This window comes from Petromyzon marinus (assembly GCF_048934315.1).
Source record: "Petromyzon marinus isolate PM22_M1 ecotype Great Lakes invasive population chromosome 84 unlocalized genomic scaffold, UKy_Petmar_22M1.pri1.0 chr84_unloc.4, whole genome shotgun sequence".
Classification (NCBI taxonomy): Eukaryota; Metazoa; Chordata; class Hyperoartia; order Petromyzontiformes; family Petromyzontidae; genus Petromyzon; species Petromyzon marinus.
Window position 1 is genome coordinate 87392 of NW_027422641.1, and position 12467 is coordinate 99858.

Sequence of the window (12467 nt, forward strand, 5' to 3'; positions counted from 1 at the left end):
GGTTGGCCATTGCAATATGAATCAGACCACTTTAGTTTGATTCTCAGTCATAGTTACCATCAAGCAAACTGGCCTTTGCACCTTCTCGTCATCAACCCACGTTGACAAGCATGATGGAGTATGGTCAAACAATCTCCACGACTTATCCAGTATGGAAAGACTTCACCCATAAGTGGTATGACAAAGGGTAACAATTATTATTATTATTATTGTTGTTTATTACCACCGAAGGAATAACTTCATATCTGTCAGCCAGCCTATATATACTCATAGATAAATGCTCTCCTAAACACCACCATTGGGTTGAAGCTGATTTGGTATCTTCCACTTTGACAGCCTCGCCACAAGGACCATCCTACTCGATCCAGCGGTGTATCAGCGCTTTGTCAGGAGCGAAGCAGTCGGCAGTATTCCGGCTGTGAGACGTGAACAACGTTAGAGCGTTATATCATCCCCATTAATATTTCAGTCATGCACTCAGTCAAGAAGGCATGAAAACAGTAGCCAGGCAGCTCCAAGGGCAGAGCGTGATGCTGGTACTGCCAATATCCTTCATCTGAATCAAGACAGCTTCCTGTTATTGAGCGACTTTTCTAGTGCAGATATTTCATGGCCTCAGCCAGGTCATCAATGACTGCACAAATAATGAAATTACATTTGCATCTGCACTTGATCTTACTAAATGTCACATATACGAATAAAACATTGGCTTGCCGATGGTATAATGTGCATTGTTCTCTGTAGCAGCCTCGTTGTGCGTGAAATTTTCAACGAGATTCAAGGCAAGACGCATTCTCTTTTGAGCTAAAATTGGACAAAGAATGGAACTGACCAACGGCAAAAAAAGTTTTTTCAGTAAAAAATCCTATATACAAAACTAGCTAGATAATCACCTGCCAACTAGAGTTGGCAGGTGATTATCTAGCACATCAGATGTAAGGTCAACATTAACAATGCAATGGTGGCCAAATTCTGGAAGGGAAAAAGGAAGCAGATGAAAAAAAATAGTTGAGATGAGAAGATTTAGTGGAACACAGTGAATTAAGGTTGACACGAGATTTCTGCATTCTCTAAATTATTCATCTGTTGTCTTCAGAAATGCTTCCAGTGGGCAGTTATTCGTTTGAACCATGTCATATTGTTCCAAATGATTTTGATGGCCATTGTCAATAGTTTTTGGAGGGTGAGGGGTCCAATAAGACAGAAAGCTAGCATTAAAGATCATAAGATAATATCTCGATAAGGTACTGAATCATCCTTTCATCCCTCTGGAGTTGATGAGTACCTCTTTGTGGGACATTAACATGAGCTATTCCTTGGAAAGTGCCAACTATGATAGGCATTCATAATTGCCATTGACCTGGTGCCACTGCCGCAGGCTCTTTTAAACAAAGATATTTCATTTTTAATATTTACGAGATGGTTACCCATCCGATTGCCTTTTTTTCTCAATTACTGTATTTTACAGTATTGAACTGATACAATGTGTTTTTCTGTTCACTAAAAGAAAGGCCGTGACCATCATGAACGTCGTCAGTCGGATGTCAGAAGTCCTCCAACATGATAATGTCAGATTAGACATGAGCCTGAGAACACCATGCATAGTACTGGCATCCGTCGAATTAAGAAATGGATGAGTTCTTGAGTCAAACACAATTTTTTTTATCGGAAAATCTTTTCCCATTATATTCAATACAAAAAATTAGTGATGAATTTCAGGCAATCATTCCACCCCACTCCTAACCAAAAATTGTTCACATATTGACAAATCAGAAATAATAAGAAAGTACATAAATGTTAATAAGATTGAATAATAACTAATTTAAGACTAATAATTAATTCTAGATTTCAAGCTTTCGCGACTGCAAGGATACATACTTTTAAGGGAACTCACCAAACGATCTGCATGTTGGAATGTCTAGAAAGGCGATGTGAGGCGTTACTGGTGAGCTGTAGGGATATACTGTGACAGTGTCGCGGATGGATGACGCATCCTCCTGGGTGCTTCTTCTTTGATGCTTTCATTGCGTGTGCCGTGTAAAATTTCGTTAACATGGAAATTCGATTTCGTAAATAGAAAAATGTCCATCATTTGTCAATTGCATGAACGCGAAATTCCGTAATCCGAACGTCTGATAATCTATGGATATCTGTAGAGCCAACATCTGGAATACTCAGAATGTAATTGCTTCATCAGTTGGAGGCACTGTCTACTTCAACACCGTAGGAAAAATGTCACTGCTGTATTAAGGTGATTAATTTGCAATGATTATTTGACGGTGGTACCATGGATCCAGGATGGTGCAAGTGCACAGAGAAATATACAATTGTTCATAGCATTACCTGAACAGGATCAGGGAAATAATTTATCACAACAAGGCTGGGAGAGGGTTTTTCAATGCCAAGTGTGTTGTCGATTGTTGCTTTTTCATCATAATTCACCTTGCTGGTGAGTACGGATTGGAGAATGCAGAAGGAATATATGTGAGAGGATAGAAGATGTGTTGACTATAAGCAGTGACATTGTATTTGTATAGGGGACTGTAAAGAGAAAGTTCTAGAGCGTACACGTTGAGATAATTAGAAACAGGTGGCCGGAAGGTACTGTATTGATGATGATAAATTATCCAATAAACAATACACTTGCCACAGTGGAGTGGGGGCACTGTCTGATAGGGGCGGGGCCAAGGGGGTATATTAGGGGAGCGAGGCCCGCGATCTCCGCACTTGCCCGGGGATGCACAAAGAACAAGGTGGACGAGATTGGGACAAACTAATTGTGGAGTGATAAGGTGGAAACCATCAGGGCTGACTGATAGCCGTAGTAATAATGCTCTAAGTTGTAAATGTGTAGCGAGTTCAACTGAGTCGCAGACGTAGACTTGGAGGCAACACATTTATTTAACTCCAACACACAGGGTAACTTCCCCTTAGAATAACAACCTATGGTGGTGACCACCAGGCTAACTACACTAATTACAACGCAACTAGCTACTACAGACCGGGACCAACAGCTCGGGTCCAGGTACACGTGTTGGAGACTCGTTGAACGGAGAACGTAGATCATAGAACGTAGACCGTCGACGAATGTTTCTTCCAGGATGAACAACAACAACAACAACCCTGGTCCCTCTCGGGACCCGGCTTATATTCTCTGTGGCGTGGCTGCCTCCACCCTTGGCCATGACCACCTTCCAGAATCCTCGAGCAGGATCTGGATCCCAACCACGTGACTTCCCTAGCCCTCACTTGGGGCCCCTTTGTCAACTCGCCCTTAAATAAAAGAACAAAACAAACAACCCGTTAGTGTGCACCAACAAATAAATATTTCAACCCATCTATACAATATATACAATATATACAAAAACCGATGAGTCTTTTATCGAGTCCTTGTGGCCAGGCTCCCAGGAGAGGTGGGCGTACTCTCCTCGCGGGTCGCAGGGGGAATTTCAAAATGTCCCATCGAGCAAAGAGCAGTCGGCCGGGCAGACGAGCCTTCCGCTCCCGAAGCTTGTTAAGACGGCGCAGGTGGCGGCTTGGGGGATGTTAAACGTGCGGCATCTGAGGATGGGATCACATGACTCCCCTGAGGACCAACCTCAGTGGGTACACACCTCAGCTCGCCAGACACATATGACACTTGGCCCCTGTGTAGTGTAGATGGGATGAATTCACGCAGCGTGATGAAAGGCTTGAGGCGAGAGGGATGTACAAACCAACTCCGCCGACCCAAGCAAATTTTTTTCACACTGGAGCCAAACGACCCAAATCACGCCAAACGGCCCCCTCCAGGGTTTAAACAATTTCGGTGATGTACCCACCAGTATGTGGGGACAGTGCAGCCAGGCTCTGTCGCCTGAAGCCCACTCATGTCCGGAAAGATGGAGACCCCTCAGCTGCTCATTCGACAATTCGCATGAATTGGAATTTTCTCTGGAAGCCTCGCGTGCTTCTGAAAGCCTCTGAAGAGTAAAGCGCATGGACTCCGAAATTTTTAATATTTAGCCTTGTTTAGCTCGGCTCATAATTGGACATAAATCTGGGGGTCGTGTTCTCTTCCATACATTAAAAAAATGGTGGGAAGCCGGTGGATGGGTGAGGGGCCATTCTATAGGCAGCCAGGACCCCGGTAACATGCAAGTCCCAGTCAAGCCGGGACTCGCTGACTTGATGGCTCAACATGGAGGTCAGAGTCCTCTGCAGCCGCTCCACCATTCCATCCGTCTGAGGGTGGTATGGTGACGTTCGTATTTTATTTGTTCCCAACAAGTCATACACCTCCCGCAGCAATTTTGAAGAAAATTCATTGCCCTGATCGGTCAGAAGATGCTCAGGGCCCCCCTTGTCCATCACATAGCAATCAAGGAATGCCTCGGTGATGGCCACATCCGATTGGTTGGGCGGCGGCCAAGCCATCGGCCAAAATATTCGATGCCCACCAGTAAATACTTATTGCCACGAGGGGTGGTAGGAAATGGACCAAGGATAACAAGAGCGACCAGCTCATTTATGCGGGAAACCTGAATGGATTGCAATGGTGGACAGCAGAGTTTGGACGGGGGTTTCCGCCGTGCACACTGCACACACCCCTTGAATACAATAGCGACATCTTCCACCATGCCAGGCGAGAAAAAGTCGAGCTTAAGTGTGGCTAGCATCTTATGCACCCCAAGGTGCAACAGTCGCTCATGCACAGCCCAGATGACTTTACTCCGTAGGGCAGTAGGCACGACAATGTTGTAACGTGTCAACCCTCCATTCCAATGCATGAGCAATCTGCCTCTGAGGATGACAGAGGCTACACCCCATCGATTCCAACCCCCGTCCACCTCCTTGACACGGCGTTGTAACTTGAACAGGGAAGCGTCTTCCACCTGAAGGGGTCCGAAGTCTGCATGGTTCATGCCAATAACGGCGTCATGCGCCACAGGACCGTCGGCTTTCCTCAGAGATGTCAACCTCAGCCAATGCCGGAAGGGGATGAGGCGAGTCCTCAGCAGGTGCCTTACAGCGCCCCAGCCCGAGAAACACGTTCACCCGTCGCTCGTTGGTAATCGCGACAGGGCATCCGCGTTCGTGTGTTGGGTACCTTTACAAAAGGAAACAGTAAAGGAATAGTCCTGGAGGACTTCCAACCAACATGAAAATTGGTCAGATGGTTGCTCAATATGCAGCGCGTACTGTAGCGCTGCATGGTCAGAGAGCATCTCAAAGCATCTGCCATAAAGATAGGCGCGATACTGTTGCATAAAAAAAACAGTTGCCAAAAGTTCCGCCGGAGACATCACTCTGTTGCCATATACTACAACACTTTCCATGCCATAACGACTTGAGACAGAACAGCGCCAATTCCGGAGTTGCTAGCATACGTATCAAGGATGAACCGCAAGGTAGTGGAGGGGAGAGGCGTTCACCAAGCCATCCCAGAGCACAACAAATGTGCCCTCCTCCTACTCCCCCCAATGGAACTTCTGACCTTTTGCCATCAGGGCGTGGAGAGGTTTGGCGATCGTGGCAAACCCGGTGACAAAACGGCAGTAATAGGATGCAAATCCATTGAAACTCTGCACCTCCTTCCCCACCGACGTGGGGGTCAGCCAAGTACGGACACATGTGGTTTTGTTCAGGTCCATCGCTATCCCTGATTTACTGACTATGTGGCCAAGATACCGAACCCAGTTTTAGAGCAGGTTGAAACTTCTGCAGTTTAAATTAGAGATTCGCCGCAGGCATTTTAAGAAAGACAGCACGTAACCATTCCAGATGTTTTTTAAACGTACGGCTAAAAATGATAACATCGTCCAGATATATTAGGCATGAGTCCCACTGAAGGCCTGCCAGAACTAGTTCCGTCAATCGCTGGAACGTAGCCGAGTGGAGTGAAGACCCATCGGAAGTTGATTTAATTCAAATAAGCCTTCTGATGTGCAAAAAGCTGTCTTAGGTTTAGAGGATTCATTCAAGGGCAACTGCGAAAATCAAGATAGGTCAATAGTCGAAAAATAATATGCCCCTGCGAGAGCGTCCAGGGAATCGTCCATCCGAGGAAGAGGGTACGGGTCAGCTACAGAGATCTTATTAAGCTTACGGAAGTCAACACAGAAGTGCAAACTACCATCCTGCTTTTTAACAAGAGCAATCGGGGCTCCCCACGCGCTGGTGGACGGTGAGATAATATTGGCGGCCAACGTTTCATCAACTGCCAACTGTACGTGTTCTTTTTCCTTAGGGCTCAGCCGGGAGGGGTTCTGCTGGATGGGAGCGGCGTCGCCCATATCGATGTGGTGACTCTGGGACTCATACAATTCCGAATTTTCAGAACAAAGCGTATCCATCCATTTTTCATAAGAAACCTGTTGCGGCTTCGTATTCAACGTGACCCCCACACCGCCAACGATGTTTCCCTCGTGAAGCATGGACGACACGTGAGCTAGCACGGTGCCCTCCTGAATGACAAACATGTCCAACCCTGCATTCAGGACTTGAATGAGCGGTTCCTGGTAATTGGATATGATAGTTTGGGCCCCCACCAATGGCAAACCACGAATGTCTTTGTTTGAGGATCCTAGAAGAATTCCCCCCTCAGTCGCCTCCTGGTCTAGCGGCCTGCGCAATCGTAAAGGAACTAACATTTGTGTGCCGGGGGGAATCTTTACGGTCTTACTCGCAAGCGCTTGTACAGTAGTGTTGGCAAAGAACAATCGAGTGGGAGAAGGCAAAAGGCCATTCGATGACCCAATGGTAACTCAAGGGAACCTTGATCGATCAAAATTTTCAGGGGCATCTTCCTCAAGAAGTCAGTCCTGAGCAAGCAAGGAACAGCAAGCGACGTTGATAAAAGAACTGGCCCCGTCAATTTGATATCTCCAATACACACCACCGCTGTTATTTTCCCAGTGAGGCCCAATGAGCAGCCATTTGCATAAAAGCACGGAACTCTGACGGGACATAGGGTACGACATTTAGGGGGCAGAATGTTAAAAATCAACTTGGAAATGATAGTCGCGGATGCACCAGTATTGACGAACATTCTGATTTCAACCCCCTCTATCAATCCGATAATAGCGGATGAACCTGCGGTCACAGCAATCGCTCTATGGACCAACTCCGATCACCGACCCGGTCGGAGCGGCCAGTCAGCCTGAGCAAAATCTGAACCCTCATGCACCGACACACGACGGGAATGAAAACCGACCGAACGTGATGAGTGCGGTGGATTCAGGAGCCGAAGGCGACTTGCCTTCGGGTGCAGTGGAGTGGTGGACAGTCAGGTGGATGACTGTGGTGCCCGCTCTCAGGATGAGGAGAGGTATCTTGCCGTCAAAGTTGTTCATCCTGTCACACCATGCCGCCCCCCCCCCCCCGCCAGCCTCCGCCTTGGGTTGAAGCACAGGCTTGGATGGGCTCTACATCTTTGGGTGTATCATGCATCTCACTAGGCACAGTATACACCGCCAACCCCTCATGTCGTTGCAAGAGCAGGTGCGCCTGGATGCATCTTGCAACTTTGAGAGAAGACAAGTCATCTTTGTCGACGGATGGCAGGACGATGTGGAGGTTGTTGTATATGTGGGTTATGAAAATTTGATGAAAATAAAAATATTAAATGAAGTTAGAAATGTGCATAATTTATCTGCAATTATGTTAATTTGGGTAATCATGCATATAAATTATGCTAATGTTGTATTAATTTATGCGAGTGGGTGTGGTTATGTTAATGACAGCCTTTATGATAATCAGGCCCCGCCTCGTTGACGAGGGTTGGTTATCAATCGGGATAATATAATTAATCGTATGCAGTTATGCTAGTGTGATGCGAGTATGCCAGAGTCAACTCGGCTTCGTTGTTTAACTTCGTATTATCGATCAGTATAATACAATTATTCTTGCTTTAACATTTACTGAGTATGGATTAGAGTGTTTATGTAAGGTCACCAAGTTCATATCTCAACGCAGAACCAGTTTTTATGCATAGATTTCAGGAAAGAATCACACAATCACTTATGCGTTAATCAATTTTATTTTCTAACTAAACTTTAATTCTAACATAATATGCGAACTCTCGATCTTGGAATTTCAACACATTATCATCACAGTAACCATCACGACTGCGTTGTTTCACTTTGACAACAGCACCTGTGGTTAATTCCGCCGCATAACGCGAGCTCAGTTGGTGAGAGAGAGAGTCGTTAAACATCTAAACAAAACAAACCTTGATAACTCTATTATGAAAGATTATACTGGAATTTGCACACACAGTATGGCGTTCATTCAGAGATCCATAAGAAACCCTTATCACGTTGTTAGCACATTGGGTCATGGAACAGTTGAGTATTCTGTAGAGTACGCGAGTACGTGCGGCGATCATTAACGAAGGTGCTTAAAGATTATATGACGAAATTCATACGAAAAGGCGATCAAAACAGTTATTATTCCCAAAGGCACAAATATATCAATAGATCCATTGGCAAGATCAGATGATTACAGAAATGGCTTGGATTGAGGTTGTGTGATGGGGTGCATGCTGTCTCACGGGAGATTATTTAATTCGTGGACGGAATTGTTTAAGGAAACCGGTTTAATACGATTTCTCCCCGTGAGCGAAGCTCCGTGGCGAAGGTGTCAGGAATTAATTCGGATTGATGGATCTGTTGGTAATTTATGCGATTAGAAGTACAATCCAAAACAAATAGTTAAGATGGAAAAATTATTACTATACTTATAAACGACGGATGGTTATCACTCGGTCTGTCACGATACCTTCACGGCCACCGATGGTTCCCGTCTTGAGAATTAGGCCTTTGTCAATGACGCGTGTGTTTTTAGTGATATGGATGGTGTACAGTAGGCCAGTGTTTCGCCACGGAGCTTCGCTCACGGGGAGAAATCGTATTAAACCGGTTTTCTTAAACAATTCCGTCCACGAATTAATTAATCTCCCGTGCTGCTGCTGCTGTCGCGGTCTCCGCGTGGCGCCACGGCTCCCCCCCCTCCCGCTCCTGGCCCCTCGTCCCTCCTGGCCCCTCCCCCTCGTCCCTGCTGGCCCCTCCCCCTAGTCCCTCCTCCTCCCGCTCGCGACGTGGAGTGATCTCGCCCCCCCGCCGCCCATTGCAAGAATGGCGGGAAGCGGTCGCGGGGCCGACCGTGCGCCGCCTCTCGCGTGATTGGCTCGCTTCGCGTCACGTGGGGCAGGCGGAAGAAGAGTATGGGGGAGGAGCTGCGCGGTTAGGGGCGGGGCCGTGGAGTCACGTGGTTGGCAATGATTGACAATAAGTGGGCAGGGATGACTGTTACGTCAAAGCGTACGTCACATCCGGTAATGAAGTTATATAAATAACGCCCCTTCGTGACTTGCCTCACACTTGCTTCTGTCCCGCGTGCCGTCAACACGAGCTGAGCATGGCGCTGCTGATCGTTGGCGTTCTGCTCTTGGCCCTGCTTGGGATGGGGATCTTCATTTATCTTCGTTTTACGCTTTCCATCTCAGACTTTCACCGCGAGACCACGACGCTGCAAAGGGAGATGATGGGCCAGCAGAATGTGGAGCTCTGTCAGAAGAACAAGACGCCCCATCTGAAGCTACAGCAGCAGCAGGAGGAGTTGATGGATAACCGAGAGACTCTCCAGAGAGAGAACAGGGGCCTGGTTCAACAGCTTAAAGAGCACCAGTTGGAGCTGGAGTCCACGAGAGTGCCTTGCTGCGAGCGTGCGTCTCTCCGTGCGGATTTTCTCCAAGACTGCAATGCAGCACGGCGGCAAATGTCGCTGCGCTGTAAAAAGGAAGGTCTCCGTAGGTCGCTGCGCATCCACCTGAGGGAGTTGAACTTCCTGAATCCACAGAGAGGGCAGAAGCAGTTTAGGCTGCGCGGGAAGCTGGCGCGTCACGAGGAAAAGTGGCACGGCGAAGAGAAGATGCGCAAAGAGTGCCGGCATCTCAGTAGACAGCTGAAAGAGCTGAAATGCGCCATTTCTCAAATTTACAAAGATGCCACCACCACCAACGCCACTGCCACCGCCGCTGCCACAGCTGCCACCACCGCCACCAAGCTCAAGAAATGAAGAGATGTATTAATTGGGTCCGAAAATGGCTGAAACGCAAGTCGACCATTTAAAAACATTGGGGCAATTTTGAAAATGACACCGCCCCAATTAAAACATTATTCACAAAGACAAACGTTCCCCGTATAGAATCAAGAGACTATTGGGGCAAGTGCTATTAGCAAGGAGCAGCACCGAAGAAGGCCTCCACAATACAATCACAAGCACAAACACAAAGGTCCCCCATGTAGCCTCAACACACTGTTGGGGAAAGTGTTGTACAATATATTTATCTATGTTTGACTTATTTTGCATCACATGTAGTCAACCATACCAATGGGAGGTGTTGTTAATGAATAGTACAACTTTTGGATTCCATTACAGAGAATTTTTTAGTAAGTCGAACAGTTCATAAGTCTGAATAAAATAGTGTACTGTATTTAAATTCACATACTGGAAGTGTTGTAAAATGTATTACGGTTTAACAAAAAATTGGAAGCATTGTTAAAGTCATAACACGGAATATTATACATTTGCAAATAATACTGTAATAAATACTGTATGGTAAACAAAAAATAAAGTTACGTAAATAGAAAAAAAAATGTTTTTATTGTCACTTACCTTGAGTCTGGATGTGGGCCCATTGTCGGGAGGGGGCATAATGAGTCCCCATAACTGCACACGGGGGGGGTTGAGGGTGAACGCCCGCAAGCACACACACACACAACAGCGACAGTCATCCCCCGAATAGCCTAACCAGAATGTTGGGGCAAGTGCTGTTAGCCAGCAGCGCCTATGAAGGCTGGAATGTCGCACGAGGGGGTGCGTGGACAGAACCACGCCCGGCTGCCTTTGTCTCGCCAGTGGTGATATTTACACACCACACCAGGCACTTATTTGAGGCTGAGTCGATCGACGGAAAGCCCAGCAACCATTAATATAATCGTTAAAGGTGTTGGTCGTGAGTGGGAATCGAACTGGGATCGGTGGGATGGTAGACAGTGTTCACCATTGCACTATCTCTCCCCACACACACACTCACAGGGGTATATGTGTCCGTGCACACACGCACAACAAGAAGACAATAATCGCCGTTTGCCCCTAAGTGGCAGTGACATCACCACAGCACTTTTGTGCGGTGCTTGGTGTATTTTGAGGTCACTTGAAGTGTCGAAGGATGGCTGGCAGGAAGTCATGAATAGACACAGGTACCATGGGTTGACTTAAGGTGATGACGGGCAGATGGAAAAGTCGTGCTCCCCACTGTGCCAACTTTCAGTGTTTCAGTCGTATAGCGCTCTGCTCATTGTTATGAGTGTCGCTCCGCTGCCCTACGCTATTGCTGGAGGGCAACTGCCTCCACCTCCCCAGTAGAGTCTTTCATGAACCTCCTCCACATAGGCCTATCGCGACACTGCTGCTACCAGTCATCAGCAAGTTCAATCAGCTCCACATCCTTCTGTACCACATCAGTCCATCTCTTCTGTAGCCCATGCCGCGCCTGTTTAGCATGATCTATCCGCCCAAATTGAAGCTGCTTGGGGATGCGGTGACAGTGCATATAGACTTCATGACCTAGCCAATGGAGCCTGACTTGCCGGAAGAGCCCACTGATGAGCCTTTGTCCAGATATTTCAGGAAATTTTGGCCTCCTCACAAAGTCCAGTCTGGTTAAACCCTGGATAGATCGTAGGCAGGCTAGACCAAATGTTTCAAACCATTGCAGATAATCCTATAGAGAGAAATAAGGGAAGGCATAACTGTGGTCCAGAAGACATGAAGGTTTGTATGGAGTAACAGATCAGGTAGCTTCCATACAATGTTACGCAGCTGATGAAAATATAATGCCGCTCGAATGAATCGAAGTGAGACCTCGGCTCCCAAAACAGAGTTGGTCATGAGCACACTGCCCAAGTACGGAAATATCTCCACTCTCTCCACAACTGCCTCAAAATACATGGGGAATTGAGGGAGGGGAGCATTTTGATGATGTAAAATACCCAGGGAGGTGATTTGATTTTGTGGGGCTGATGGTAACGGCCCATATTTTTGTAGCATGTTCCGTGTTTAGATGGAGTGTCTCCAACTCCTTAGAGTGTGCAGTAATCACCAGATCATCCGCATTCATAATATGGTTTAACTATAGAGAGCCATACCATGACCGGACTCGTGCATCGATCAGCCTCCCATTATATCTATACCAGATATAAATTCTACTGGTACATCCATGGAAATCGTCTCATTACTAAGTAGTCAAAGAAAATGTTAAGTCGTGTAGGGGCCAGAGGACATCCATGTCGCACATTACTCACATATTCTATCATCCCTTAACTCCATTATATCGATTTCCCATGAGACACAGCAGTTGTTTTTCTATTGTTTATATATGCTTTTCATTACTGTAACTCTGTGTTTTTATTTAGCTTTTG